At 57.1% G+C, this 6,000-nt stretch overlaps 1 protein-coding gene across 1 annotated transcript in view; it reads left to right on the top strand.

Moving 5' to 3' along the window:
- The first annotated feature begins 913 nt into the window (after positions 1 to 913).
- The window catches only part of TMEM200A (transmembrane protein 200A), a 70,181-nt gene continuing 65,094 nt past the window's right edge, over positions 914 to 6,000 (top strand). Inside the window, exon 1 of the mRNA XM_054174130.1 lies at positions 914 to 1,029. The gene's annotated coding sequence lies outside the window, so the exon portion shown is untranslated. The remainder of the gene's footprint in view (positions 1,030 to 6,000) is intronic.

The following is a 6,000-nucleotide window of genomic DNA, read 5'->3' as shown; positions in this document are numbered from 1 at the left end:
TCCTCCCTCGCGGCCGCGGCCCCTCAGCCCTGCGGGGCGGAACCGGCTGCCTTACAAATGCGCCGCTCCGGCGGGACTAGCGGCAGAGAGGTGCCGGAAGGGTTTGCGTTTGTTACGGTCCGATCCGCTGGTGCTGGCGTGGAGTGGGGACGCAGCTGTCGGCGGCTCGCCGCGCTCTGCCCTGGGGACAGGGGAAACTTCCCCGGCGGGTGGGAGGTGGCGAAGGAGCTGCGTCCCCGGCTCTGCTTTCTCTTCTGTCCGGGCGGCCGCGGGGTTCCCCGTCTCGGTCGCCGCCCGTCTGGCCCCTCCTGGCTGGTCCCGGGAGCCCCTCGGGGCGCCGGCTGCCGCCCGCCGTCCTCCTCCACCTCGTCTCGGCCGCATCCCGCGGGGAGCGGTGGAAAATGGGGGGGTCGTTTCTATGGAGACGGGGCCGCAGCCGGGAGGTTTCGAAGTGAAACTTTGCGGCGGGGGCCGCGGGCAGGGCTGCCCAGCCCCGGCAGCGCCAAGGGGAGCGGACGGGACCCTGCGGCTGAGGGTCTCCCCGGGGGCGGCTGCGAGCGGCGCCCGGGCAGCGCACGGAGCAGCCGGGAAAGTTTTGCGGCGCGGAGCCGCCGCCCACCCCTTAGCCCTTCGGCGGCTGCTTGAGGCCATTCCCCCTCCGCAGCTCCCCGCGGCCCCCGAAGCCCGCTGCTATGGCAGCCGCCCGTCGCCGCGGGGCGAGCAGGGGGAGGCCGCCTCCGGCTGACCGTGCGGCGACGGCGGGGGGGCGCGCAGCCCCCGGTCGGCGGGCGTCCTCCTCCGGCCGGCAGTGACCGCCCCGGCCCCGCTGCCTGCCTGCCTGCTCGCCATGCCTTTCCCCGCCCGCGTCTCGCCGAGGACCGTGCCGGGGAAGGGCGAGGGGAGCCCCCGCCCTGTCACTCCCTGAGCCAGCCGCCGCCTCCCCGGAGCAGCCCCATGTCGCCCGGCCGCCGCGCGGCCCCGCAGCCCGCCGCGCCCTGAGGGCGGTGGACGCCTCGCACCTCCCCACAGGTAAGCGGCGGGGCACAGAGGGGTGCTTGTGGCGAGGGTCTCCCCTTCGCCCCCAGACTTCAACCCGCCCGAGCCGTTACCCATCCCGGGCAGCTGCGGGGTCGGGCCGGGGCCGTTGCGGGCGGGGGGCGCGCCCCTGCCCTCGGCGGCGGGGGGCAGGTCGGGAGCCGGGACGGGCGGGAGCCTTAACACCCTCCCAGCAATGGACTTTCTCCTCCGGAGCCGAGCGGGCTGGCGAGGCGGCGGCTGCCGCGCTCCGAGCATGCCACACAGCCTCTTTTGTCTGCTTTCTGCTCCCCGGCACTTTCGGTGCTGCTGCCGCCGCCGACCCGCAGCCTGCCCGGCCGCCGGGCTCCTGCCGCCTCTCGTCTCCGCTGCTCACCGCTCCTGCCCCGCGGAGCGCCCGCCCCGCCAGCCTCCCCCTTCGCCTGTTATTTCCACACAAGTTGGGCTTTCCTTCACCTTTGTTTGAGGTAAAAATGGTGGTTCTCTGGAAGGATGAGCGGCAGATGAGGGCGACGCGGAGGGGGTTGCCCTCTTCCCTTGCGTGCAAACACAACTCGCTGCTGGGTAAATCGCTCCTCGGGTAGGCAGAGGCTTACTCGTGGGGTCGGCTTTGAATCCGGAGTACCGCAGACAGCTCGGGTGTGCGGTAAATCCTCCTCCTGTCTCACTGACGTGCCCATTGTTAGTGCTGGCGCTGGGGTTCGGTGCGTGCAGCTGTTCCCGGGGTCTGGAATTGCAATAGCTGTGGCTGCTTGACACCCCGGGCTGGAACTGTCTTTAGCCACTGCTGGGCTGTTTCCTGAGGTGGCTGTGAAAAAGAAACCCAGTTTTGATGCTTAAAGGCTGAAAAGCCTGCAGGCAGGAGTATTCCTTTCTGTGTGAGGTGAGCTACCAAATAACCTGTAGCAGGCTGGTGGGGCTTGCACTTCTTACAGCTTTTTAGGACGTGAGGGTTGGATTGTCCATCAAAATCCTGCCAGCAAAAGGCTTTGTCTTTGGTGCTGGGTCAATACCTTAGCAGCTATTCTTTTCTTTGAACTGGTGTTTCCAATCCAGGTGGAAATCAAGTGTCCAGATAGAAGGAAACAGTGCTTCCCCCTCCCTGCCCCCTGTAGCTGTTGCTGCTTGGAAAATGGGGAGGAAAAAAGAAGAAGGAGGGGAAAAAAAAGCCCATTAAAGTAGAAAATTGTATTTCTGGTGAATGTAACTGAAATTAGTTGATAATGAAGCCAAAGGGTCTTTGAAGTGTGGAACATCTTAATGTACTTCTCGTGTTGCCAGTGAGTGTACTCCTAGCAAAATACTTGTTAGAAGGTAATTATCAGACAATTTTTAGTGATTGGAGGAAGGAGTTGGAGTTGCAATTTGGTCCTGAGCACAGCCACTCTCCTTGGGGGGGAAAGAAGAGATCTGTGGTGCTTGTGTATGATTGTATTTTCCACATTACTACTTGATTTCGGTTTTGTTGACATCAGAACCTGTTTTGTTTGTTGCTTCTGTGTTGGATTGCAAGGAGGGTCCAAATCAAGTTAGCAAAGGAGCGGTGCAGCGAGAGTTCAGCATGGTGGAAGTGTCCTGTTCCACGTACAGAAGTGCCCAATGCAACCTTGCAGGACTGGGAGCAGAGCTCCATTTTTATGGCAGCTCTGGAATCAGGTTATAAGAGGTGGGCTGTCTGAATTTAATCCTGTGAAGTATGGAGTAAGCAAACCCTGCTCTGACAAGGCACTGAAAGGTGTGGTGGCCTTCAGACAGGCAGGCACTTCCAACCCTGGTCCCTAGTGATCACCCAGTTCATGGCACACAGCAGTAGGTCCTAGTGCCTTCAGACATGGAATCACAGAATGGTCAGGGCTGGAAGGGATGTCAAGGATCATCCAGTTCCAACCCCCCTGCCCTGGGCAGGGACACCCCACACTACAGCAGGTTGCCCAGAGTCCCATCAGTCAAACTGTTGTCTGGTGGAACTGCATTGCTGGACCCTTCCTGGGCCAAGTCTTCTTTCAGGGCTTTCTGCTTGCATTTCCTTGAGTGCTGGGCAGAGGACACGAAATAACCTGTGCCACACACGAGTGCTTGCCTCAGCCACGTCTCAGGGGTTATGTGTTCTTAACTGACTCCTACCTACTGCCAGCAGGACCAGGGAAGTGATCTTACCTGTGTGCTTGGCACTGGTGAGACCACACCTTGAATCCTGGGGGCAGTTTTGGGCCCCCTTCTACAGGAAGGACATTGAGGGGCTGGAGTGTGTCCAGAGAAGGGCAACAAAGCTGGGGAAGGGTCTGGAGAACAGGGCTGGGGAGGAGCAGCTGAGGGAGCTGGGGGTGTTTGGTGTGGAGAAGAGGAGGCTGAGGGGAGACCTCATTGCTCTCTGCAGCTCCCTGAAAGGAGGCTGCGGTGAGGTGGGGGCTGGCCTCTTCTCCCGGGTAATAAGTGCCAATGAGAAGAGTGGCATTAAGTTGCAGCAGGGGAGATTCAGGTTGGACATTAGGGAAAATTTCTTCACCAAAAGGATCATCAGGCATTGGCACAGGCTGCCCAGGGAGGTGGTGGAATCATCATCCTTGGAGGTGTTTAAAAGACGTTTGGATGAGGAGCTCAGGGGCATGGTCTAAGAGCTGTGTGCAGGGAGCTGTTAGGTTATGGTTGAACCTGATCATCTTAAGGACTTTTCCAACCAGGCAATTCCAATTCTCTCTGTGGGTGAAAGGGGAAAATGAGAAGGGAAGATTGGTTAAGGAGTAAAGTACATGTCTGGAACAGCAGGAGGAGACTGTGACTTCTTGTGCCTCACTCAAGGATATTTTAGGAGCCAACAATCTGAAACGCTGAAAAAAATCCATGCAAACTCCCACTAAAATTCCTGAAAGCAGACAAAGATATGAGACCAAAAAAAAATAGGAAACCTGAAGGTTGCTGTCAGATTCCTTTTACAGAAGAATGCTGCTGAATCCAGGCTGTGAGAGTGCTGGAGGATGCAGTGGCAACGAGATACCCCAGCTAGTGAGGATGCCTCAGCTTGCTTTGGTGCCATCGTGCCAGGCACCAGTGGTGTGCCCCAGGGAGCAGTGCTGGGCCCCAAGCTCTTTAACATCTTCATTGGTGATCTGGATGAGGGCATTGAGTCCATCAGCAGTAAATGTGCAGATGACACCAAGCTGGGGGCAGGAGTTGATCTGCTGGAGGGTAGAGAGGCTCTGCAGAGGGACCTTGCCAGGCTGGGCAGATGGGCAGAGGCCAAGGGCAGGAGATTGAACACATCCAAGTGCCAGGTGCTGCACATTGGCCACAGCAACCCCAGGCAGTGCTACAGGCTGGGGTCAGAGGGGCTGAGAGCAGCCAGGCAGAGAGGGACCTGGGGGTGCTGGTTGATGGTAGGCTGAACATGAGCCTGCAGTGTGCCCAGGCAGCCAAGAGGGCCAATGGCATCAGGAAGAGTGTGGCCAGCGGGAGCAGGGAGGTCATTCTGCCCCTGTACACTGCACTGCTTAGGCCACACCTTGAGTCCTGTGTCCAGTTCTGGGCTCCTCAGTTTAGGAAGGAGGTTGACTTGCTGGAAGGTGTCCAGAGAAGGGCAAGGAGGCTGGGGAGGGGTCTGGAGCTCAGCCCTGTGAGGAGAGGCTGAGGGAGCTGGGGTTGCTTAGCCTGCAGAAGAGGAGGCTCAGGGGAGACCTTCTTGCTCTCTGCAACTGCCTGAAGGGAGGCTGTAGCCAGGTGGGGGTTGGTCTCTTCTGCCAGGCAGCCAGCAGCAGAACAAGAGGACACAGTCTCCAGCTGTGCCAGGGGAGGTTTAGGCTGGAGGTTAGGAAGAAGTTCTATACAGAGAGAGTGATTGCCCATTGGAATGTGCTGCCCAGGGAGGTGGTGGAGTCCCCATCATTGGAGGTGTTCAGGAGGAGACTTGATGGGGTGCTTGGTGCCATGGGTTAGTTGTTTTGGTGGTGCTGGATTGGTTGATGGGTTGGACACGATGATCTTGAAGGTCTTTTCCAACCTGATCTATTCTATTCTAAGTGCTCTGTGAACATCGACTGCTCTTAGCCCTACATGTTTGATCTTCTTGTGCTGGAATAAAGGGGAAATTGCAAATCATTTTGTAGTGTCCAAGATTAGGGACTAAAAGTAAGGATTAATTTGTCAAAAGGTGGGCATCTTGTGCCAGAGCTGACACCTGAGGTGTTTCAGACCTCTGCATGAGCCTGGAAGAAAGGGTTTGAGGAGAGCCTGAAGAGGCTCTGAAAGGCAGCTGAAAACCAGGTGGAACATCCTGTTAGGTAATGTTTGTACCACAGTTCTACACCAAAGCCTTACAGAGGACTTGAATCTGTTCACCTAGAGCTTGTCATTAGGAGTTCTGATGCTGCAGTGTGATGGGTCTGGGAAAGCATCCTAAATATCCCAAATTCTTGACAGTGAGGGTGGGGAGACCCTGGAACAGATTGCCCAGGCAAGCTGTGGATGCCTCCTGCCTTGAGGTGTTAAAGGCCAGGTTGGATGAAGCCTTGAGCAACCTGGGCTGGTGGGAGGTGTCCCTGCTCATGGCAGGGAGTTGGAACTGGATGATCTTGAAGGTCCCTTCTGTGAACCTATGAAGTTTAAACCACAGCTCTGTACACTCTGCGAGCTCTCTGGAGATAGAAGGCAGCAGCAGGCAGTGCTGGGTTTGTGCTTCAGTTTTAGTTACTACTTTAGTTTTAAAACAAAAAATACTGTAAGGAAAAGTCTCTGCTTCTCTTCTTTGCTTGGTGACACAACTCTCACACTCTCTGGGTAATTAGGCTCTGAATAACTGGACTGTCAGTGTATGGAGAGGTGAAATGCTGACAAAAGCAGTTGAATTAAACTGCTGAGCAGATGTTATGCACAGCTGTTGCCCTACCCACTGCTTTTACTGACTCCTGGGTGTCCAATTTGTGTGGAGTCCATGAGAAAAAATGCTGTTCTAGACCTCCATGGTAGGACTTT

Source organism: Dryobates pubescens, chromosome 28 (genome assembly GCF_014839835.1).
Source record: "Dryobates pubescens isolate bDryPub1 chromosome 28, bDryPub1.pri, whole genome shotgun sequence".
Taxonomy (NCBI): domain Eukaryota; kingdom Metazoa; phylum Chordata; class Aves; order Piciformes; family Picidae; genus Dryobates; species Dryobates pubescens.
The sequence above is the reverse complement of the archived record's forward strand: the minus strand, read 5'-3'. Positions and strand labels throughout refer to the sequence as shown.